The sequence below is a fragment of the Callospermophilus lateralis genome, chromosome 12 (genome assembly GCF_048772815.1).
Source record: "Callospermophilus lateralis isolate mCalLat2 chromosome 12, mCalLat2.hap1, whole genome shotgun sequence".
Lineage (NCBI taxonomy): Eukaryota > Metazoa > Chordata > Mammalia > Rodentia > Sciuridae > Callospermophilus > Callospermophilus lateralis.
In genome coordinates, this window is record NC_135316.1 from 97,846,077 (window position 1) to 97,872,101 (window position 26,025).

At 38.1% G+C, this 26,025-nt stretch overlaps 1 protein-coding gene across 1 annotated transcript in view; it reads left to right on the plus strand.

The window, feature by feature from the left end:
- The window catches only part of Hs6st3 (heparan sulfate 6-O-sulfotransferase 3), a 651,373-nt gene that overhangs the window by 170,308 nt on the left and 455,040 nt on the right, over positions 1 to 26,025 (plus strand). The gene's annotated exons all lie outside the window — the stretch shown is intronic.

Below are 26,025 nucleotides of genomic sequence, written 5' to 3' on the forward strand. Positions count from 1 at the left end.
GACACCTGATGGAAACTCTAGCAGACTTCAAGGCAGGTGATTTAGTCCACCAAAGGCCTGACAAGAACAATTTTAGAGGAGGAAAAGTCGATTTGGGGTCTCATAGTTTCAAAGGCCTTAGTCCATAGATGACTGGCTCCATTCCTGGAGGCTCTAGGTGAGGCAGAACATCACAGTGTTAGAGTATGTGAATAAAAGTTGACTCAGGACATCAGCCCAGGAAGAGGAGAGAGAGAGAGAGAGAGAGAGAGAGAGAGAGAGAGAGAGAGAGAGAGAGGGGGAGAGAGAGAGAACAAGGTTGGGGGGTACAAGAGAGAGAGCGCGAGAGTGCTCTGTTTAACAAGGAAAAAACATATACCCCAAAGGCATACCCCCAGGGACCCATATCCTCTGGCCATATCCCACTTAACTTCATCTGCTACTCAGTTAATTCCTATCAGGGGATTAATTCATTGATTGGATCAAGGCTGTCATAACCCGATCATTCCACTTCTAAACCTTCTTGCTTTGTCTCACACATGAGACACCTCACATCTAAACCATGACATAAGGATTGACAGGACTAGAGTTAGGCTCTTCTGGCTGCCATAGATGATGCCCGTGAAGTTCCAAGTGAGGACAGAGGTGGCTGTGGAAGTTCATGGTGGCTCTGAGAAGAACAGTGGGACCATTTCAAAGATCTCAATATTCAAGAGTTACTGCACTATGGGGCAGAATGGATGTAAAATCTAGAGAAATCCAATTCCAGTTTAAGTCACATCAGGAGAGATTCTTTCATTTTTAACAACCATAGACAATATTTTGTGTTTATGATTTTCTAACTTGACTACAAAGGTAGTGTTTTAATATGTAAAAGCTACAACTCTAATATGCCATCTTTTAAATTATACTGTTGGTTCTTTCTTAAGATTCTGCCTTTATGAATCTTTAACTTTGATCATTGGATTTTCCATTCATTTTTACTTCTCCCTCTTCTGCATGTAGTTTAACTGGAAAAATTAAAAAGTACCTATTGATTAGCATATTTGTCAGAAAATAATCCTAGACAAAGAGAAGAGGTAAACTTTTTTTTTTCTTAGTGCCAATTAAAATCATATTACAATGTAAAGTTCCAACCAGTGGCTTCATTAAGCTGTGATTGGATATGTAGTCATATATTCCATAGAATTTTGTATTATTGGTGATGTATGTTTTGGGTGAAGACTATATTGTTTCTTTCAGAATTCTATAGATATCCAAAATTAATAAAGAATCTAAGCCTTTTACTTATTGTATCTTCTTTTATTGAAACCACCATGCACAAAACAAAGCATTCAACGTGAATACTTCATGTGAATATTTTTGATGTCTTTATTTGAATCCCTTGATCACTGCTTTGCAAGACTGAATGACCTGTCAAATATTTTCTTTTCATTGTGTAAATTCTCTTATAGTTTAATCTGTATGCCTCCTTTTAGTTCCCTTTACAGAGGGTGACATCCTGGACTTTATAGCAATAGTCAAATAGAATTTAATAGAAATTCATGCATTTGTGCAAATTATGTTTTTTTTTTTTGGGGGGGGGGAGAGTATTCAATTAAACAAATTATTTTAAAAAGTCTTTTAACTGTAACCTAAATATTCTATATTTACTTTCACATAAATTCATTAGTAAACACCAATAAGTTTTAATAACATAACAGGAATTGATTCTTTGTTTAGTGGTTGTAAAGATAATATGAACACTTTGATGCAGTACAGGTTTTTTGGTCTATATTTCTAAGTAATGGTAGGCTTCAAAGTTTGGGGACTAAAATAAGATGCAGGTGAGTATCAAGTAAAAAGGGGCAAATGGAGCAGTGAATGAAAAGAGAAAATCGATTGTGCACTGCTGTTTTTAAACTGTTAGTAAATATCCTTGATAATAGATTTCTATTTTCAGTATTAAGTGTGCACGGACTTAAGAACACAGTGGCTCTCTAGTTGAGGGCCAGGGGACCGCATGATGAAGTGGAAAAAAGAACAGGAAACAGCTCTGATGGTGAAATAATTTTGCATGAGTCACTGAACCTGTTTGCCTTTTTTATCTTCAAAGTCAGGAGATGAAAATAGTTGAACAATAGGGTCTTTCAAATGCTATCCTCCAATGCTTGCTAAGTAGTATGAAGATTGAAACATGTAGGGGCTTTGGCCCTAGTCAGTTTTTCTCAGCTGGGACTAAAAGATCTGACCAGAACAATTGTAGAGGAGGAATAGTTCATTTGGGGGTTCATGGTTTCAGTCCATACAAAGCTGACTCCATTTCTCAGGGCTCCAGGTAAGGCAGAACCTCAGAATACCTACCCCAAAGGCATACCCCCAGGAACCACCTCCTCCAACAACAACCTAAACACCTTCAGGTTCCACTCAGTTAATCCCAGCAGGGGATTAATTCACTGATTGGGTTAAGGCTCTTGTAACCCAATCATTTCTCTTCTAAACCTTCTTGCATTGTCTCACACATGAGCTTTTGGGGGACACCTAATATCTAAATCTTAACAATTGCATAGGAAAAATGGTCCCTGGTTTTGCTTTTGTTTTTACATTGAAATCTGAAGGTAAAGGATTTTATGATCCTGGACTAATGTACTTCAGCACAATCTGGTCAGTGCATTAGGGATCTATGTCAAGCACACAAGTCATCTGAACCAAGGATCTTAAAGAAGCAACAGAAAATGATCAACTGCCTTTATGAAGGTGCAGAGGGAACCCTAGAATGCTCTTAGAAAGGAAATGTACATTACCATCACAGAGAGAGGATTTGTCCCTGGTGATATTTATCTGGGATGAATGAAGGTTATCAGAATGGCGAATCACAACTGTCATTCAAGAATGTTCAAAAGTAAGATGTCTGCAACATCACAACTAGGGATCTTCATCGCCAGGAAGTTGAGAAGGGTCATTTAGCTCCTTGACTCTAAATAAATAACGGTGAGAGATAAAAAGACTGTCATTAACTGGCAGGGGGAAAAATGAAAGAAAAATAGGAATGAAGGCCAGCAATTTTATATCTTTTAAAGACTTAGAGCAGAGGGACCTTATGTTTTAACCTGAACCTTTTGGAAGAATCATAAGAGAGAAATATTTAAATGAGCAAGACTGAAACCAATGAAGAGTCAGGTGATTATTTCTGTTCTCTATGACTTATTATCTGAAGATAGCATGTGCGTTGGAGGGGAATAATCAAGAAAAGTATAAGAAAACCTAGATTTTAGGTATATTGTTCAGTTTGTGTTGCCAGAATTAGTGAAATAAAGAACCAGAAAGCAAAGGATACATCAGTAAGATTCTCTGTGAAAAATTATTAGTAGCAGCATCATATACCCATCAACCTATTCTGGGTTTGTCAGGCAGAAACTAGTTGTGGTAGTCAGCTGACAAAATACCTCAGAAAATCAACTTAGAAGGAGGAAATGTTTATTTTGCTTTTCTTCAAAGTTTTTTTTTTTTTTGTCTGTGGTTGGTTGGTCCTGTTGCTTTGGGCCTGTGGTAACATAGTACATCATGGATCATGGTGGTAATATGTGACAGAGGACGTCTTTCACCTATGGTGACTAGAAGGCAAAGAGGGAGGAAGGGGCTGGTGTCCCAATATCACCTTCAAGGACAGGCCTCAATGACCTAACTTTCTCCAACTAGGCACCACTTCTTGAAGGTTCCACCCTCTCCAAAGAGACCAATTCGTAACACATGGGCCTCTGGGGGACATTCTAGTCCTTATCCAGCCCTCCTGACTATTATTTCATCTACCAGAGAACTGGAAGGGTTTCTGTCTCTGCAACTTTCAAGAAAGAACACCTCTTTAAAAAACTAGAACCAGTAAGAATTGAAATCAGCAGTTAACTAGAATAAGACACATCATATTGTGAGATATCTTGTAAGCATTTGAGTATAGAGAGCTTTTTATTGTATGATGTGTCAGTCAGGTTTTCACCACCAGGACCAAAATATCTGACAAGAACAGCTTAGATGAGGAAGCGTTTGTTGGGCTCACTGTTCCAGAGGACTCTGTGCATGGTCAGCCAAATACATGGCTCTGTCCTGAGGAGAGGCAGAGCATCCTGGCAGAAGGGCATGGTGGAGGGAAGCTGCACACTGCATGGTGGCAGGAAACAAAGAGAGAACAGGAGGAGCAGGGACAAAATGTGTAATCTCCAAGGCACATCCCCAGCGTCCTACGTCCTCTAGTCACACCCACATCTTCCTACAGGTACCACCCAGTACAGTGGTCCTTTCAAATTAACCCATCAAATGGATTAATCCGCTGATTAGAGTACAGGTCTCATGATATAACCATTCTTCCTCGGATCATTCCTGAACTTTTGGGGGACAGCTCATTTCTAGACCACAGCCTATGACTTCCTGAATTTACTTAAAGTGTTAGCTATGAGTACCTAATAGTGATTCTGAACCTAACTCTGTGCCTTGTTCCTCTTTGTTTTGTCTGTAGAAGGTTTGGGTCAATTCTCAGAGTAAAATTTTTTAAGTGAATACAATTCAATATATAATTACAAAGAAAAATATTTACATTAAAGTGCTGTTTTCAAAAAATTATAATGGAATAGATATTTTATGTACTATGATTTTGAAGTAACAATGCATATTATTCGTATTATGAGAGGTTTTACAACCTAATGTGATATGAAAATTTATGTGAATTCTTTTGGTGACACTCACAAGATGGGAATCCTTTGGTGACATATGTCCTGTTTTTATAATTAAAGGAAATATTGAATTTCTACTGGAGGAAAAGAAAATTAAGATGTAATTTTTTCCCTATGAAAGTTAATAGGTTTCCTGGTTCTACTGCAGTCCCTTTGAGAGTTCAAGGACCCCAGGTTGAGAACCAGTCTCCTAAGTTTTTCCCAGTCTATTCTATCATTGACTTAGCTTTCATAGAGGAAGAGAAAACAGATATAAAGGTTCATATTAATATAAATGGAAAATAAATGAATTTTGTAATGTTTATTATAATTAGAAGGCTAGATCCTGATAGAAAATATTGATTTCTTGGAGCATATTTCCAGCACCAGCTTTTTCCTTAAGATATATGAACATTGGTAGAGATTGGGTGGAAAATTATTCAAAAACTGTGAACAAACGTTTAGAAAATGAGGATATTTTTGGTGCCTGTGATGCATAGTTCTTAAATATTTAATGAGTCACAAAGATTTAGTGTAGATTATAGTATATGACAAAAGACATGGTTCAGACATTTATTACACAGCACAGATTGTTGGCTTACTACGGATAGATCTGGAGAAGTACAGAGTAGCCACTGACCCAGGCCCAGATCTGGATGTTTCACTCTGACATATAGTATTTTGTATGATAAATGAATTTCTATAAAGAGAAACAGACTACTTGACAAAGGATTCCAAATTATGAGGCTGGAGAATTCACTGTCACGGCAGTCATATGTCTGATCTCAGGATGGAGCCTGGTATCCTGGGTCTGGGGACTACTCCCTGGCCCACATCACCGGGCTAGGAGCCAGTGAGGGTGCGGGCAGCACCTCCATGTCCTCTCCACCCTAGGTGTATGAGAATGTGAAGAATTAGTGCTTCATCTGGATAGTCATTTGAGTATAGTAAAGTGAAACCATTCCTAGAACACAAATAAATGGTTATAATATAAATATTTTTTGTTATAATCTCAGACAGCACAGTTTCTCATTGCAAAGAATGCTAAGAATTCATCTTCTACATTTATGCAGGTATCACTGTGCCTCTCTGGATCGTCTGTGTCCATACTGGAAGAGGTGTAGAAGTGAGATAAAGGCTGAGACCCCCAGAATAAAGCTCATAGAAGGAAATGTGCCTTCTGTTCATGCAGAGCCATTCTCAAATAGCTTTCACTGAAAGGTGCTCCAGAGGCTATAAAACAAAGTGCCAGCTTCTCCCATGCTGCAGAAAGACCTCAGAGTTCTAGGAAAGTGTTTTGGCTGGCCCTGGCTTGTTCACACTGGGGAGGTGATTCACATAGTCCATGGACCAGAGAAAATTAGATTACTTCTATTTCTGTTACTGCCAAATAATGAACAACCTGGTCTCTTTTTAAAGATGCCCTGTCTATAAAGTGGAGCCTGACCCTCATGGATGACTGCAAACAGAAAATAAACTGGTCAACTCTGAACTCAAACCTATGTAGCTTCTATTCAAGCCCTTTTCCAAGATTTATTTTACAGTACTGAGAAATGAACTTCAGGGACATGAGAGGTTTTGCAGTTCTCCAAAGCAGCCCAGTGTCACCATAAGTTGTATCTAAAAGGTGAATGTAGAAGGCCTGGTTTGCACAGATTTAATAAAATTATTTGCAAGTGTTACAAGTTGACATTTCAAAATGCTGAAATTTGGAAATAACTCTAAAAAACTTCTAATTAAGCAATAATAAGTGGGAATTGACATTTTCTACCATCCACTGAGAAGTTTTCCAGCTAATAACCCCCTCATATCTAATCCTCAACTCAGAGCCATTATGAAAGTATAGAATGACATAGTGGGACTGTGTAGAAAATTGAGGTCTTAGCATCGAACCTACTTCTACCCTGCTCAGTCTGCCTGCAAAGTGCTATTGATATTACCCTAAACCGAAAAAGCATTTACTCTTCTTTAGAAATTTTGAATAGAAATTGACTTTCTTTAAGCAATCTCAGTTTAATTAATATGCCACAACACTATTGACTCTGATTCACTTAGCATCCCTTGAAACACTCCAGCTATTTTTGTAGTGTGAAAATTGAAAGTTCCTATTTAGGAATTTTAAGAACAACAGGCACTTAGGGTGAGCCAACAGAAGTAAAGCTTTATCAAGGAGTGGCTTGGGATTATGGCGAATTTATGCACTTGTGCTGGAGAGAGGGGTCCACGGACAGGACCATGGGGACAGTCCTCCCATTTTGCCCAGGCAGAGCTGTTCATGCTTGTTGTCATAGTCATTTCATTGTCAATTCTTCTCTCACATGCATAACAAACTCAATGGTCATTCCACCTAAGTGTCCAGTGAGTTCTATGGTTACTTCAGGTGTAGCAGAAGGAGCCCTGGAAGTAGGATCAAAATACCTGGCTTTAATTTCCTTGTGACTGAAGAATATTGGGCAGTTTATTTCATTCTTCTGTGGCTTTTTACTTGTCTATAAAATGGGAATGACAAGCATTCCTACTTCACAGAGTGGTTCAGAGGTTTGAACAATACTCCCTGTGAAAGGGCCACGTAACAATGCTTAACAAGTATGGACAAAGGTGTTTTAGTTAAGTCTGACCCTACCGATGATGATTGGGTCTTAGAGAGCTCAATATGTTGAGTCATCTGATGTTCTGTGGAAATATGAATCATTAATCCTCCTTCCTTGGGCATACCTTAAAAGGGAGAGTGTCATCTATGTTTCCCAGTTTGGGGACTAAACTTCTGTGAGAAGAGATGTGGTCATTCCTGACCCTGAATCTGAGATTGTGGTCCAGATGTTACACCACACAGAGACTGGAGAATCATTTGTAAGACGAATGTGAATTTGGGTGAAAAAAAAAAAAAAGCATATTCAACCACCTGGGACAGAAATCTAGGCAGAAGGACAGTGTTTTAGTCAGCTTTTTTACTATTGTAACAAAATACCCAAGAAAACCAACTTTGAGGAAGAAAGATTTATCTGGGCTTACAATTTCAGGTTCTAGTCCATGGTTGGCTGGCTCCATTGCTGTGGGCCTTTGATGATGCAGAGAATCATGGTGGAAAGGACATGGTAGAACAGAGTTACTCACTTCTTGGTGGCCATGAAGGAGACAAATTGGGGGGTAGTTTGGGAGGGGAAAAGACATGCCTCCAGTGACTCACCTCCTTCCTCCAAGCAGGCTCCTTATGCCAAAGTTGCACCACCTCCTGACAGAGCACAGGGCCTTTAGGGGATGTTTTAGATCCAGACCATAACAGACAGGAAGCAGTGACTTCCTCTTTGTTGTTCACACCTGATGGTTGAAGTAGATGTGAAATGGCAGAGTAGATATGAAAATTTGAAAATAAAGATTTACTTTTTAAATGTGACATTAAATACTTATCCATATTCCATCACCGCAACAAAATTTCTGAGAGAATCAACTTAAAGGGAGGACAGATTTATTCTGGCTCATGCCTTCAGAGGTTTCAGTCCCTACTTGGCTCTGTTGCTTTTGGGCTTGAGGTGGCCCATCATGGCAGGAGATGTGGTGAAGGAGGCCTGTTCACGTCATGGGGTTGGACGGGTTTGGGGCCCCCCATATCCCTCTCATGGGCAGGTCCCAGTGACCTAACTTCTTTCCCCGAGGCCCTGCGTTCTAAAGGTTCTACCACCTCTCAACAATACCACAAGCTGGGGACCAAGCCTTCAATGCATGGGCCCTTGGAGGGACATTTCAGATATAAACTGTAGCACTCTACTCTAATTTTGCATGTCCCCTCCTCAAAAAAAGTGTGGTGAGTTTCATGGTTGTTGAACTGATAGGATATAGAACTGGGAGACCCATGTTTAGGTTTGCACTCATTCTCCATTTGACTGTGAGCCCTTCCCTTCAGATTTTTAAAGTCCTTTTCACTTTCAGTGACTACCAGAGTTACCTAAGACGAAAATTCTGTAACATATTTGACTTTAGATTTTGATTAGTCATTCACTTATTCAACAAATATTTATTTATTACCTATTCAATAAATGGTAACTGCCTCAAAAGAGTTTTCAGCCTGGCTGTACTGAATGATACATTCTAACCTTTCCTGCAAGATTGGCATCTCTCATCTTGTACATTAACAGGAAAGAATTTTAGATAGCAATTTCTAAATCTTTATTATTTTAATTTTTATTAATCATTATTATTTTAATTGCACATATTTATGCTCTACAATATGATATATCAATACACATATACATGCTCTAATCAGGGTAATTAGTATTTCTTTCTCCTTATCATTACTTTGTTTAGGGACTATTATGGTTTGAATATGAGGCGCCCCACCCCCCCGAAACTGTGAACCAAAATAATCTTTTCCTATGCTAAGTTGTTCTAGTTGGGCATTTTGGTTCACAACCATGAAAAAGCTGACTAAAAGGAGGCTTTGCATGACTTCTGTTTATTCGTAAAATACATAATAGGTTATTGTGAGCCATGGTCCAGCTACTGGCTGTGGAACGTTAGAACTACTTCTTGTTGTGCTTGGTACCTGTTGTCTATTGCCCTCCAGCCTCCTCTCCCTCATTGCCACCCTTTTCAGCTTCTCGGAATCACTATACTATTCAGATTGACTTTGTTTTAGCTTCCACATAAGAGAGAGAATATGCGGGATTTGTTTTCTGTGTAACAAATTTCTTCTGGTTACAACTTAAACTGTTCTTTCTGCTTTTCCTCAGTGGGAAAACAGAAAATCTTTCTTCCTATTTGAATATATTTTATCATATTAAAATAATTATTAGGCTTTCTCAGGGCCCCATGTCACGTAATCCTGTGTTATTACTTTAAGTTCCACAGTGAACTATTAACTTGCATCTTTTCTCATTTGGCATCAACCATTTTGTAAATTTTAAAATATGAAGCTATTTTTGTAAGTGCTGTGTTTATAACATTTGCAATGTAGTTGGTGCCTAGGATAAGAAATTGTATTATGTTATGCTGAAAAATCAAGGAGTGTGTATGTGTGTGTGTGTGTGTGTGCATGTGTGTGTATGTGTGTGCATGTGTGTGTATGTGTGTGCATGTGTATGTCAGGGAGAGGTACATTGTCCCTGCTGGGAGATTTCCTTTAGGCTTAACTTGTGAGAACCTTGCTCTTAGGGAGGATTGGACATGGAATAGATTTTGAGTATTTATGCCATTAAATAGCTCAAGGAAGTAGGTTTTTGAAGGGACAAGTTGGAAATGGAATCTGGAAAAAGAATTAGGAAAAATAACCAAGTTTTAGATCTGGGCTCCCATGGTTGATCCAAGGACACTGTTTGGTTGACCTTGGCTGCATTCTGATAAGTCTTCCTGGTAGAAAGAGATTGTTTGTAGGGATCTGGAGACCAACAAGCTTTAGCAGATGATTCTACAAGTGGCTGAGAGGGGCTAGACACAAGGCAAAGATAAAATCTAACATAGCTATCTTGTAAACTGGCAAGATTACCCACAGTTCTTAGACTGCAAAGGGCATCAGATCATATTGTGCATCCTCTCACTTCCCAGCTAGAGAACACATTTGCCATTCCGGTTGTTGGTGTGTCTCTCATACCATGTGCTCTTTGCGAAAGCTGACTTGAGGTGGAAAGTTCAGTTAGAGCTAAAGACAACTTTCCTCTGGACCTAGTATTCCTGATATTATTATGTCAATTTGATCCTGGTGCTAATTCAAGAAAATGAACACAGATTTCTTATTATGGACTATTTAAATAGTTGCAGAGATGTATGTTTGTGGAGAGGCAGGAGAAAAGGTTTCTTGTGAAGCAGGGCAGTGGCTTCCCCATGCTGTGTCTGTGTTAACAAGCTGTCCATGCTTCTCAGCTGTATGCACGGGGCAGTTGCATTTTATGTGAGGAATAGGTTCATAAAGACCTTGCATTTTTCAAAACTCACATAATTCAACACTAATTTCTCTATTGTAATAAATTGCTATGCAAGGGGATATGTTTCAAGACTTCATAAATCTAGCACAACTGTAGTGCAATTGTAATTTTAAATATACTTTTTATGTACATCAAATAACATAAAAATAACACATGAATAAATAGGCTATAAAAAACCTCGACCCTTTGCATAGCTTTTTATCACATCTAATTTCTCTCCATGGTTTTTGATTTGGGGGAACTTTTAACAGTACTACCATTCAGTGCATTTGGGGGTATTGTTATGAGATACAGAAACAATTATAAATTATAATAGCATTGAATATTAAAAGAATAGCACAACAGTTACAAAACCATTCAAGAGTATTCCCAGGCTATAAAGTCAAGTGTGGTTCATGGGTACTTTTATTTCTGCTTACCAGTTAAATTTCTGCTGCCTTATGAAATGGCAGAGATGCTAGCAATGGTCAGCTACCCAGCTGCCAGCCTTGGAGGGGTGTGATTCATGGATGGTTTGTGAAGAGTGAGTGAGTGTGTGTGTGTGTGTGTGTGTGTGTGTTCAAATATTCAAATTGTTATTTTATGTTGTTTTATATATATTTATATATGGGAAACTAAGACATACCATTTCAAGTTAGTGTCTTTTAGATTTGTATAAATTGAGACTATTGTACATCTATACCTGTTAATGGTTTTCATGATAACTGATGAAAGTTTAGAAATGGTTTGTTTATTTGCTTGAAGGAAATATCTGATATATATTCTTATGTTAATCCATATTGCTGTGGAATGAATTCAGTACCTCCCAAATTCATATGTAGAAGCTTTAATTTCCTATATGACCGTATTGGATAAAATGTGTTGAAAATTCATTCCCTATTTGAATCAAATGTATGATATGTCAAGATCATTGTAATAATAAAAAAAAAGGTGTTAACAAAAAAAGTAGGTTATGTGAGGTCATGAGGGTGGAGCCCTGATCTGATACGATCAGCCCTGATCTGGCTGGTGTCTTTAAAAAGAGGGAGTGCCATCAGAGAACTCTGTTTTTATGTGCTTGCATGTGTATGTGCATTCATGGGAGCACCTGGTAGGAAGGTAAGCTGCCTATAAACCCAGAGAAGAGGCCTCACTAAGAAACCTATTTTGCTGATAATATGATCTTGGGCTGTGCAGACTCTACAACTGTGAGAAATATGTCTGTTATTTAAGCCACACAGTCTATGGGCTTTTGTTATGGCAGCCAGAGCATACTAATACATGTGTCATTCTTTGATATTATTCGAGTTTTGATTTTTTAACTTATAGTTAGTGAATATACACATCAGATATTCTCTTTTAACTTAAAAATTTATTATCTAGTGTAATTTATGTTAAGAATTGAATTGTAAATGTTATCTTTGATTCTGGGGATTGGACCATTCCTTTTTACTGAGCTTACTGTTGAGGATTCCCTCACTTGTTTTGAAATATGTTCAGGGTATATATGAAGCTGTGGCAGGTACTTGGTGATTTTGTTTGTCCTCAACAAAATTGTCTGTTGACAGGGAAGAGAAATGAATAAATAACAATGCTACAAGGCTGAACAAGATGAATGGGAAAAAATAAAAAATAAAAGGAAGCTTGAATGAAATGGATTTAAGCAGCACACCTTCTTGCTTTGCACTTGGTCCCATCAACCTTTCATTTTCTTGCCAGGCCAAGAGCTTCCTTCCTTGCAGAGCTCATGTCTGTTTTCCTTCTCCTGGAATCGTCTTCTCTAATTTCTTCACTCAATGACTTCCAGTACCACTCTAAGAACAGTTCCTTCAGGAAGTTTCCCTGAAGCTCTGGGTTACACAGGGTGTCTGTGGTCTAGGTATTATATCTTTCTATTTATGGTACTTATTGCTTTATCAGTGATGTTTTAATAAAAGTTTAACTGGTTCTAGAAAAGTTGAATAGCTGACTGTAGGAGAAAAGCACCCTGTTTTATAGTGTTCGTCAATTTTGGTAACATTACTGCCCCTGTAGTTGGGAGGAGATGCTCAGTAAGTACTAAGCTTTACAGCATTCCACCAAATATAAATATGGATTCAAGTGCAGAAAACAGTAAAACAGGAAATGGTGAACTTAAAGTACTTAACACTTGAATTTTCTGTGTAATGCAAACTTATCTAACTTAATTTTTACTATTGACCGTGTTTTATGACTGGCTTGCCCAAAATTTTTGAAAATTTAGCAAGTGACTCTGGTAGGAGCTGGCTCTAGCACACCATTGACAATCACAGCATTACCTGTGAAATCCGTTACTCAGCTCATCAAAGCTGGAAGGTAAGCTGTGTTTTCCTTGTTCTATCAGTCACATTTGGGGTAGGGTAATAAAAACCACCAAGGTGTTCCCCCTAGGAAGGGTTTTATGCAAGGAAATAGAAGCTTATGCCACCTTGGATTGGAAGGTCACAGAAGCAGGTTTCTTGGAAGCAACTGATGTATAGAAATGTACCCAGAAGCTGTCTCAGCAGACTTCTCAATCTCAGTGGGAACCACCAATGCTGATCTTAGGGATTCTCAAAAACTAACCTTCTGCCCATGTGTCTGCTTGTGACTGCCTCCAGAGTCATCCGGATCCCGCGTGGATGTCTCTCATTACATAACTCACCTGGCACCACCTGGGAAGGGCGTTCTGACTACTGGCAGGGTTCCCTTTGCATTTCACAGTGTCCATGAAAGGGGCAGAGATGAGAGCAGGTCAGTGATAGACATGCTGCCTATCTTGCTCACTTACTTGGCACCAGCACTGAGGCTGCTGTATGCAGGAGGTGCTCTGCATGTGAAGCCAAGGTGTTAGAAGTCTGAAGCACAACCATTTTGAAGAGCAATGGCCTTTAAAACAAAGGATTTATTTGGACAGCTCACTAAATCATCCTGACCCCAGTACCTGTAGCATTCAGATAAGCCTAACTTAAGAAATAGTTAGTATTCTGAAAGTTAATGTGTAACTTAGTTGCTTGGAATTTAGAGCGTATTTCTGCCTAATAACAATGATGTAAATGTCAGTGAGGTCTCTAGACTGGTCCATAAAAAGCCATTTCACTCACAATGTTGCTGAAATATAGCACTAATAATGTCATAGCTCAACTACCTTAGAGAACAGTCTACGAGAATATGCATTTCAAGTTCCAATTCTGGTGCTAGATCCACGTTTTTGCTTTTGAATCTCTGGCAATGAGTGTAGGTATTACTCCTCCCTGATACCTGTACAGACTTTACGCAGTGGAAATAGAAGCATTTGAATGTAGTCTTAGTTTTAATCATAACAGGAAGATTTAAGTTCTGAGTGTCCTAGTAGTAGATAGAAATTCTGACTATGGGAAGAGGTTCTAGTGGCTATAATATAAAAGTTAATACTATGTGAAATATATAAGATGAATTGCTAGTGTTTTATATTGGGGTTTTCTGTATTATGCTTATTTAATTAAGGCTAAAGTTTTCATTGAAAAAGAATATAAGCTATGCAGTTAAAATTAAATTAGAAGAATAAGCTATATTAAATTTGCATAGACATTTTCTTTAGTAGGTCTTACCAGGTGAGTGAACCATACCTTGGGGATATTAACTCTGGCAGTTCTTAAAGGAATCACTTAGAAAATTACTGCTACAATGAACCAAAAGATACCCTAAAGAATACTAAGGAGAGCTCTATGTTTCTGGGGATGGGGATCATGTCTTATTCATTGTGTTATTCCTTCAAGAGTTGGTGCTGTAACATACAGGCATCCAGTGAATGTCAAATGAAATAATATAGCTTGTCCAAAAGCTAAAGATAGAAAAGGAAGCATAAACTAAAATTTAAAACAAAATCTAATAATATTCTACTAGAAAGAATGAGTAAGATTTGTGGATTTACAAACGGGAAAGCTGATGTACACTTATGAGGAGCTAAAGATTGGAAATGATCACTGCTATTCACCATACAATTCAGATTCTTTGCCTTCTGTGTAGCTGGCTCTTCCTGGAAGCTTCATGATGAGATGGGGGCTGTGAAAGGTTGTGGCTAATGAGTTGTTGATAGAAATGATATACTTTGTATACAACCAGAGATATGAGAAATTATGCTCTATATGTGTAATAAGAATTGTAATGCATTCCATTGTCATATATAAATAAAAAAATAATTAAAAAAAAGAAATGATGCTTCTAGATGATGTTTCTGGTCTATAGTATTTAATTGCTGGTTTGAGGTACTAGACCCCATTTTCCTTGACTACATTGACTGAATATTTTCTAGAGAACACTGCTCCATCAGCCTAGATCCCTTGTGATGTCTAGAAATCAATAATGTGATCATATAGTTTTTTATTCAAACCAGAGCACTTTTGAGATTTAAGAGGAGGCTGAGACAATAGGGACATGTGGTCACTTAGAACTAAGCCTTTGCTATTTTAAGCTGCTGAGGGTTGGGGTTTTTGTTGCTCAGCTTAACCTTCTATTCAGTGATATAGGAGCCCAAGCTGGGACTGAAGATGACATTCTTTCTGGATTGCTTTTAAGTGAGTGTTATCTATTCCTTGAGTTGCAAATGACAGAAATAGGGCTCAAGTTTGTTGAGGCAAAACCAAAGGAATTTAGCAGCACTTGAAGTTCAACAAAGAGTTAAAAAAATACAACAATGTCAGCACAATGGAACCATGCCCCCGGAACAGTCAAGCTTGAGGAATGAATGTTGCCAGGCCCTTCTCTTCCACCTCTGTCTCTATTTCTCTGAGCATGCTGGCCTCACCTCACTCTTTTTTTTTCTTTTCTTTTCTTTTTTCTTTTTTTTTTTTTTTTTGAGAGAGAGAGAGAGAGAGAGAGAGAGAGAGAGAGAGAGAGAGAGAATTTTAATATTTTATTTTTTTAGTTATCGGTGGATACAACATCTTTGTATGTGGTGGTTAGGATTGAACCCGGGCCACACGCATGCCAGGCGAGCGCGCTACTGCTTGAGCCACATCCCCAGCCCTGGCCTCACTCTTTCTTACCATGTCCCTGTCTCTTGCACAGGGGGATAAAACATGGTCAGCAGCTCCCAAATTCTAAAAATTCTGACTCTACCAGCAGAGAAAGTCGGAATTATATATGTTGTCTGAATTTAATTTCAAAACTCCCAAGCAAAAATTTGGCTCAGGTTTGGAAAGATGTCAACCTTCTAAACAATCAGTGGAACTCAGAGGTTTGAGTCAGAGGGCAGAGCATTTCCCTGGGAAACACACTGGGAAAGGGAAAGGACCAGCTTCCGGAAGGAGAATGGGGGGCTAGCAAAATGAAAACAGGTATTTACTCCACATGTGTCCATGGATATGTCTAGACACCAAGATACTTGCTCGAACATTTTCAGGAGTTCTTTCTGGAACTGAGAAAAGTTAATCATTACTTTTCAGTATTTTCTTTTGTGAATCTTTTTGGATCAAAGCCTTGGATTTGGAAATAGCTTGCTGGGAAAAAAAAAAAAAAAAAGAGAGAGAGAGAGAGAGATGTAGGGCCAAGAGCCCAAGTAAAGGTAACTGACCAACCCAGACATCAAATCAGAAATGCTGCTCTTACTAGAATTATATTCCAATCAACTGAGCCGAGCCATGGGAACATAAATGATAAAATGACATTCAAAGTGGCTTTTTAAAGCTGACCATCAACTTCCATTATCTGCAATTAGCTTAGACTTTAAAAAAAAAAAAAAAAAAAGCAACCAAAACTAAAAAGTTAGATGGCATCAACTTAAGCTTGCCTTCCAAAGGTTAGATGCAGGGGTCTGTGATGGGGCTCTGGCACCAGTTTCTCTCCTGCTGTCTCCCTCTCCTGCCTCACCTGAGCATGGAGTCTCACATGTTTTCAAATGTAAATTTGAGGGGTAGAACAGAAAATCTCCCCCCCCCCCCCAACAAGGTTACCAGCCTAACTCTCCTACAGCTCCAAGGAAGGTACCTATGATTAAGGGCTGTGTCTGGATGAAAATAATTGCTTTAATTAGCCATCAAACAGGCTTCAGGGTCAACATGACAATGGGTTTCTTTCTGTGTTTGATTTAGTAGAAGCAGTTAATGATTTTGTTTTTATTATCTTTACCCCCTGCTTCAGAATTATTTACTTAGCACATGGAAGGCAACAGATATTTGTTATTATAAAATCAATTTCATGCCTGACTAGACCATCTCTTCCACCTTTGTCATTACTCTTTGAGCTTTGGGTGTTATCGTAGGCTCATTATGTTTATACAACTAGATGGCAGTGGGCCCTACCAATAATTATTTGGGGAATTTGAGTCATACAGCAATAGGCAGTGTATTTTCATTCTGTTTTAGAGAATTTTCATGTATTCCTTTTTTTCTCATTTCTACTGAAATTTCTAATGATGTTAGAAATGTTCTTGAAGTCAAAATACCACATCATACCTTCTCCTTTTATCTACATGATGTTAAGATTAGATTATGTATCTAGAGTAAAACTCATTTTGCGAAAGGAGTAAGACGTATCCATAAGCTATCATTTTGGTTAAATGCATTCTTCTCTGAAATGTTTGTTTTCTCAAGTTGTATTCCTTTGTTTTCTCCAGCTTTTTATGTAAGGATCAAGGAGACAATCATGACTTTTCTGAAATGTCAGTGGCTGTGAAGTTAGATAATCTAAAGGCCAGTAACATTCTCCTTCTTTTGATTTTCTTTCTCCTTTTTTTTTTTTTTTTTTTTTGTGGTGGTGGTGCTGAATTAATTTCCAACACAAACATGAAATCATGTCTTCAGTGCTCTCTGTGCCTGTTCAGAGGAGACTGGTACAGGGTTGTGGACAGTGGCAGGAGTGACTTGGCCTGGTTCCATGAGAATTTGCCCACTATTCCCATTCCCATCCATAGCCTCTGATTGCCCTCCGTTGCTAACATGGGAGATTTACCTGTCCTTGTGGTTTTGCTAGGGTTCAGAAATGAATTTGCTACCCACATTGTCTAAGCAGCTTACCATCTTCCCCCTGAGGCAGGACTCCTGCCTTGTTCCTCCCTCTATTCCTATTTCCTGATCCACAGAGCTGGGCCTAGAACATTATCCTGACTGGCACCTGCTCCCAACAGGACAGTTGTCCAGAGCCATAATGCCACTCTCTCATCCCATCACCTGATCTTTCCTGCTGATTTGCTTTGACCTTAACACCCAGCAAACATTTTTGAGCAGATTCCCAACTTGACTAGGAATTCTTGCTGAGCTTCTTACTGGCTGTGTGATATTCATCAAGTTGGAGACCTTCTGAACCTTAATTTATTTATTTAGAAAAGGGGACTAATATAAATATCCATCTTATCTACTCCACAGCTATTCTGAGAATTCAATACAGTAAAACATGTGAAAGTATCTACATACGTTACTGGATAGAGTTCATTATTTCATTTCATTGGCGATAAAACATCTAGATTTCTGTTGATAGTAATCTCTATAATCTTTATTGGTGAATCTTGCTGAAAATTCTATGCTGGTGTTATAGTTTGACACTGAGGTTATATAAAAGTTCTTATACTACTATATGTGTCATAATTATCTGGGGGTGATTTACAGAAGTAGATTCCTGGGTCCCATGTCCACATATACTGGCTTTCAATCTTCTATGGAGTTTAGGAATCTGCATTTTTAAAAAATACCACATATCAGTTTTCTACTATCACAAGATTCTGCTTAAATAACAGAAATTTATTGTCTCACAGTTCTGGAGGTTAGAACTCCCTCTCTGCTCTCATTGGATGAATAGTATCAAGAGAGTGAGTGGGTTTACTCATTCACCCACTTGTTTCCAAATCTATTCTATGTCATAATTAGAAATAATGGAATATTTATTTAACAGATCCAATCCTGCTTTAACCTGGAACAGTTCCATCACTCTTCCCAAAGCCCTTGTTTTGACATATTAAAAAATAATGCTGTCTCATTTTTGGGATGCCTTTCCTGTGTCTCTGTTTCATCCAACACTTTCTTCATATTTCAAACTCCACCCGAGTCTAAGCTATTTAGTGAAGGATTTCTTGAATAGTGCAGTCTATGGGGACATAGCTTTCCTCTGAAATCTTGGTTGAGTTTTATCCTCTTTATTTTATATATATTTTTATTAATAATTTAAATTTTATTTGAAGCAATAATAGCTTTATTTTGAAATTTTCTTTGCTATGTACTTCTTACCTAACAAAAATGCTCTTAATTCTTTTTTTATTTGTGTATATTAATTATGCAACATAGTGGATTTCATTGTAGCATATTTATACATGAACATAGTCATATTAATTGCTGTATAAATTTGTCACAACTAGAGATATGTGTAATGCTTCTAGATTTTTCTCCTCATTATATGTGGAACCTTTAATAGGTGCTCAGTAAATACACATCTTTTTAAATACTCATTTGAATTCAAAGGCAAAGATTAGCGCACTATTCTACAAAGTAAGAGTTGAAAAATGGAAATCTTCAGAAAGGTCATAGAACTTTCAGATGTCCTTGGAAAAGGTTGATGGTTAGTTATATTGTACTAATTAAATGGAATATAAGCATTCGTTAAAATCATAACTGTGGTGGTGGCATATCAACATGAAAATGTCACAAATTCTATTTTAAGTGAAGAGTACTGGACATAAAGTCATATTTATACTACAAGTATAGCTATGGAAAACATAAATAAAGGCTGGGAGAGAACACAAATATTAAAATAGTTATATTTGGGCAATAGATTAATGGGTGAATTATTTTCTTTTAATACTATAATACTGCTTTCATAATTGGAAAGCATACCACAAGAAACAGTTTGGACTGTTGCTAGCTATGGAAAATAATACTGTTCGTGGAAATGGAAAATGAAATGAGTTATACAGGGACTTCAGGAGCCTTCATTGCATGCACTAATTCTGATACCCATATGCGCTTAACCTTTAGCTTAAACAACATTGGCCCCTCAGCTAATAGGCAAGATATTTAAAATATGGCTTGCATGTTTTAGGGGACCTATCTTGGAATGGCGCCCTGTATATGGACTGTAATCTCCATATGGTGATTTTCCCCCAAGGGCAGAACTTCCAGGAGGCTATCTGAAGCTGAAGACCGAGGACAATTAGTACCCTTCACTTTTTTTGTTGTTGCTCCATATTCTCGCTCAAGCTCTTTTGGGGGGCTCGCTTGTATTTTGTTTATGTGGTAAAAAATGGTCTCTTATCTTTGAATCATCATGTCCTTTTCCCACATGACAATATCCTGTGGGGTTTTCATCAGGGGAGAAAAGGCAGAGCACCTGAGTAAGATTTTGCTACGATTATCTCATCATCTCTTTTCATTTGCAGTGCCACTGGCAAAACTCTTTTTTTAAAGAAGGGTTCAGCAAAATGATTGGCACTTGGTAAGTGGTTGATATTGAATAGGAAAAGCCAAGAGCTAATTTGAAGTCTTTATATAATGTTCTTTGTTTAAAAAAACGAAGAGAAAAAATCCAAAATTAGAACGCTAAGAACTAGAGCAGTCTTGCACCATACTGTTTTAATTGGCTGCTTCTCATGAGAAGAATCAATAATTTCTTTTGAAGTTTCACATCGACTGCTTAATTTTGATCAAGTCTTATAATTAATCAGCTGTGAATAAAATGAATCAGCTGTAATTTTGACCATAATTTTTTAAAAAGTAACTACAGTAATATAAGTAATAGGTTATCTAACCTTATTCAAAGCCTTATAAATGATTTGAACAGTATTTTAGAGGAGCTACAACTTATCAATTTGCTCATGAGTATCAGCAATCACATTTTCAATATCTTTTCAGAATACATTTATTGAAATGTTAATGTAATTTTCTGTTCTTCAAGTATTATACCTGCTGATTTTAACCATCAAGTAAAAATATAATACCTGCTCTAATTCCAACACCGTACTGGGCACCATGCAGGCAGAACAATGAGAGCAAAGCAGCTTACCTTGTAGTTCTGCTCCTTAAAGACTTTATGGTATCAGTGGAGGAACACACAATCCACAGAACCATCATGAATCACTGACTTTCAGCGTAGCATATTAATTATAAAGTGATTTCAGGAAAGAAAAACTGGAGTAGACTGAGCTCCTGAGAAGGTACGGGACTTGTGTGATGGGTGGTGGGTTGAGGCTGTGTGTATCCCCCAATCCTATTCTTTCCTTCATGGATAAGAATAGAATTTGGATGCCCAGCTGAAGGCTACAGTTCTCAGACTTTTTCTTGCCAGTGTGACTATAGGATCTTCTTCTGTCTAACGATATGTAAGCAGAAGCATGTTTTAGCTTCTAGATCTTGCCATTAAGGCAAGAAGCATGCTCACCCCTTACTCCTTTTGTCATTCTTACTGTCTGGGAGCAGGAGCGTCCATCTTACATTATGATATTGGAGTTGTGCACATATGACGGATGCCAACATAGAAGGTCAGTATCATCAGAATTGTCGTGCCAGCTGATAAGAGAATTAACTCATCTCTTGTTTAAGCCATTGTTATTTTGGCTCTTCCTGTTGGAGTAGCTGACTATATCCTAATTAATACAGATGGACAGAATTTAGATCAGCAGAAGGGAAGATAGGAACATATCCTGTGAGGGAACAGCAAGAACAGTGGCTCTGGGTGGGGATCAAATAGTGAAACTGGTCAACTCTCAGCTTACATTGAAGAGGGGATGACATTATAGATTGTTTATTTAATTTAATGAATATAATGCAGTTGTCAATTCTGACATTGGTTGAGCATGGAATATATGCCAGGCACTGTGGATACTGCTGTGTCCAAGGTACCCAGGGCCTCCAGTGTTACTGAGCTCATGGCTGAGTGGTGGGAGAATGTAAACCTTAAACACACAATTACACAAATTTTGTAAGTGATATGAAGGGCAAGGTTCAATATTTTCATGAGAGGACTCACTAGAAGAATTTAATCTTGTATGGACAGGCTAGAAAAGTTTTATTGTGGAAAATTAATTGCCGAATTGAGAACTAAAGCTGCATAAGGTTTATCTAGATCTGGGCCATGGTCATTCCTGCTTCTGAATTCTGCTGCTTCTGGTAGCTGGTCCTCGTCTTGTCCATCTCACCATCAGTCCTGTGTCTTTCATCTGCATCTCGGGCAACTGCATGATGTGTGGGAATTCTCAGTTGTGTTTGTGTTGTGTTCAGAGGTTCTTGGCGTCACCTCATAAAACCATATTTTGGTGCTATTTTAACTTTACTTATTGAGATGATTCACTATTTTACTTTTCATAAGGGATCTAATGCATTTTAAAAATGGTCAGATTGTATAAAGAATGCCACGGGATCACAACTCCCTGCAATAAAAACTTGTGCTCCTGTGGCTCAACCGTGTGTGGACATAGCTTTTGGGTATCCTCAGTTCCTTGCCTTGGTGTCTTCGGGCAGGAGGTTGCAACACATTCCACTGGAAGGTTGTTTGTGTCTGTCAACACACCTCTTGTTTTGTGTCCAGTTTTAGCTACTGGATGGTTCTACAGAAGTGATGTGTCACTGAAATTTTCTTTTTTTGACAAGTCTCTTACCTGGTGGTTAATGGCTGCAGTGAAATATTGTTTCTTCAAGAAATGAACCATTTTTTCTTCGCCATATGTTCTAGTTTTTGATGATATATTTGCCAAAAAATTGCCAGTGAAACATTTTGTTTTTCTGTTCATTTAAAAAAATTGACCGTTTCTCCATTCTGTGTTTATTATTCCTATCAGTGAAGTAATGTGTAACTGCAATCTATCAGGCATTATATTGTAAATGGATTGAATGATTGCCTTCAACACGAGGGGCTCAGTGTAGAGAAAGAAGAGATGAAAAATTCAGGATGCGTTCCATTCAACAACAAATGACATAGAAAAATAGGTTTTCACTAAATTGTTTGAACAATCCGAGTTCAAACTCTTTGAAGAGAGTATATATTTTGTAATCAATATAAAGTGAATTATGTTTTTGTCCATCTCGTACCATATAACGTAAAAACCTGCTGGATGTATTTTCAGCTGGAAAGAAATCTAGAGGATAGGTCTGATAGAATCTATCTTAAAAAGAGCTTCGAGGTCAACACAAATTTATGCTGCTTTTCCCCAATACCGTAGTCATTTTCTGGAGCAACCACTAATATTGTGATAGAATAAGAAGTATGTGTGACAGAGAGACAAAACACACATAGTAAGACACCATATATTTATGAAACAAATGGAATTTCAACATATGATTTAATTCAAAGGAATAAGAACCGTTGTTCTGAATTGGGGCTATTTTGATATGCTCCTTCTCTTAAGCACAGGCCTCTTTAGCATACCCCAGTGCTGCAATAGGAATTTATGTCTTTAAGGGTGGCTAATGATTGCCTTGAAATATGTAAAGAAAACCAGCCAATTTCTTGTAATTCTGAATGAGTGAGGAATAAAAACAACTGTGCTGCTTTCTTTTTGAGGTCAAGAAAAGGAAAATAGGTAAAATTGCAATAAGTAGCAATAAGTATGATTTACAGAAAGAACTGTTGAGGAGAAAGACCATCAGTATTATAGCTCCAGCTCTACAATAGAATTGTGAAGGCCACTGTGGCATTTTTGTGCTGAGCGCTTTAAAAATAGCTGCCTGAAGTGGGTAAATTGCTCGCGTTCGTAAGTATTTACTAGATACCTTGAAATTATTGGAAATAAGTTTATAGTGAAACCTGGATTCTAGTTCTGGTTCTGGTAGTAGTTACATGATAGGCATATTTCTAAAAATGGAAGATGAGGGAATTATAAGGATAGTTTCTCAGGTTACCTGGAGCTGTAAGTTCTTTGGGGCCTTCGTCATGAAGCAGTAAGTAACTATGGTCATCATATTATGCATGGCCACCTTTTGTCCTCATAGCAATTAAGATTTTAGATGGTCCTCTGTTTAAAATGAGGTCACATCCTGCCTGCTGAAGCAATCTGAAGTTGAAAGTGCATTTCATACACCTAACCTACAGCACAGCATCTGTAGTTACCTGTTGTTCCCCTTGTGACTGCACGCAGCTCGCTGTGGGTGCCCACCCGTGAGAGACAGCATTGGCTGCATGTTCCTATCCTGGAAGAAGACCCCAATTCAAAATTGGAAGTACAGTGTCCACTGAATGTGTGTTGCTTTCCTACCATGGTAAAATAAAAAATCCCAAGTTGAAACATTTTAAGTTGGGGACCATCTGTGTATGCAGTTAGTGCTACAGGAAAAGATTAAGGTCTTTAATAAGACTTTCCATGGGTGGGTCCAATTGGTAACTGAGCTGGACTTAGGACTTCTGGTGATAAATACTTATGTAAGGTTCTGTACTTACGTGAATTGCATGATAGTTGGAAAAAGCATTAATTTTAATGCACTTACTGAACCCCTTGGACATGTAGCCTCAACTGTATTTTCATCTCCTAATTCTTCTCATTTACTATCTAAACTTTTTACAATGCCTTCACAAGTACTATCTTCCTTGGTCTGCACAATGAGTGTAAGAATAGGGCATGTCATGAGTCCTCCCCCTGCAGTCAATCATGCATAGGTGTGGGTCAGAGGTGGAAGGAGAAAGCTGACTCTTCAGGAGACACAGTATCCAATGGGAGGGAGAGAAGTCAGCAGCCAGGAAGTCCAGTCAAGGCTGTGCCTGGAAGGAGCCCAACTGGATGTGCTTTATTTAGCAGCAACAAGAACTGATACCAGGTGAAGGTCAATACCCAAGAGGTCAAGAAATACTGAAGTAGATGCTATCAGACAGGGCATTTAGGAGACACAGAGTGCATGTAGAATGTGGGGCCCACAAACAGAGAAAGGGGCAAGGGTTTTGACGAACTAGTGAAGCAGTGGGGAAATCATCAGGATTAGTGGAGGAAATCAAGAGGGGTGGTGGAATTAGCCAACTTCCTCAAAGTTGTTCCGTCCTCATGCAATGGGATGCTAGAAGTTAAACTTACTTGTTTTGATTACAGTATCTCAGTAAAATATGTATTTTTCTAATATTTCTAAATACAATATTTAGTTACTTTTCTACCCTCTCATTGTAATCTTTAGGGTACTTCACGTCTATTATTCATTTAAATTATTATGTATAGATCTTATGAAAAACATGGCATCAAAGATTCACTTTCTGTAGTCAGGAGAGGCGCTGGACTCTGAAGAAGTTTGTGAAAGAATATCATTGTAGGCCATGCACCATGGAAACCTGACACTTCATCTGTGCTTACTCAGGTTGCTGTCCTTGAAACAGAATCTTAGAATTCAGGGTTCACTCAAAGGACTGTGGTGAGCATGAATTTTAAAAAACTGTTATTTAACACAAAGTTGCAAGGAAGGAATACAAACCAGGTTTCTGAGAGCACCTTTGTTGACTGGAAAATCCTCTCACTGCCAGCTGTCCCCAGTTCTACAGTCCTGGGTGAGTGACCTGGATGGGAATCTGTGATATCTTCTTCATTGTGCTCCAAGCATATTCTGCCTCACAGTCATGCTCTTTTCCCGATTTTCAGAGAGAAGTCAGTGATTGTGGTACAGGGTGGATTTTTTTGTTTGCTTATTTGCTTGAAGAAAAATACAAACAAATGTTTCATCTGTCTGCCTATTCATTATCTATATATTGCTTATCATCTTTCCACTCCTAAATTGTAAAATGTTCTTTTTATCCATACGGATTAAATTCTGCTTCTTGCTCAGTAGCTTTTGACCAGGTGGACGTCAACTCTGCTTTTCAGTTCTCCATGAGCCTGGACCATGCAAAAGCTGAGCCAAGTTATTTTATGACCCTAAAATATTATTTGTATTCTAATGGATCATGTTTCTTCACTTTTGAAAGTGTTTTGTCATATAATACTTGAGTCAACAAAATGTAGCATCATAATCACAGGGACCACCAGTGAGTACATTCCTGCCCTACTTCATTTCTGAACCTATAGCTAGGGGTAACCAGTGTTCTAAACTGCCTTTTAATTTATAGTTTTATCACATAAGTCACTTAATTTCATAATCTCAAAAAGGGTATTGATAACTGTAATTTTCTACAATTTGCTTTTTTTCTGTCAAAATTATGTAAGAAAGTTCTGTGACTTGCCCATTACAGAGTGGTGCTTTCTAAACTTTAATGTGTACACAGAGCATCTTGGGAGCTTACTAATACATGGAGTCTGGTTCAGGCTGTCCATCACAGGACCTAAGGCTCTGCATTTCTAACAGGCTCTCAGGTTTTGCTTGTGCTGATGATTTATGGATCACGCTGTGACCAGCAAGATTATGGAGGAAACACCTTGTTCACAATTAATGGAAGGTAGTTTCCTATGAAATATTTCTTTATTTCATGAAGTCCTACCTTCCAGGAAACATATATTTTCATTAATTTTATTTCTCCCCAAAAATCTTAATGGAAAGGTGGAGATTATTAAAAAGAATCACAGGGCTAGCTCCCTTTGACCTCAGAGTAGTCACTAGGGTCATAATAAG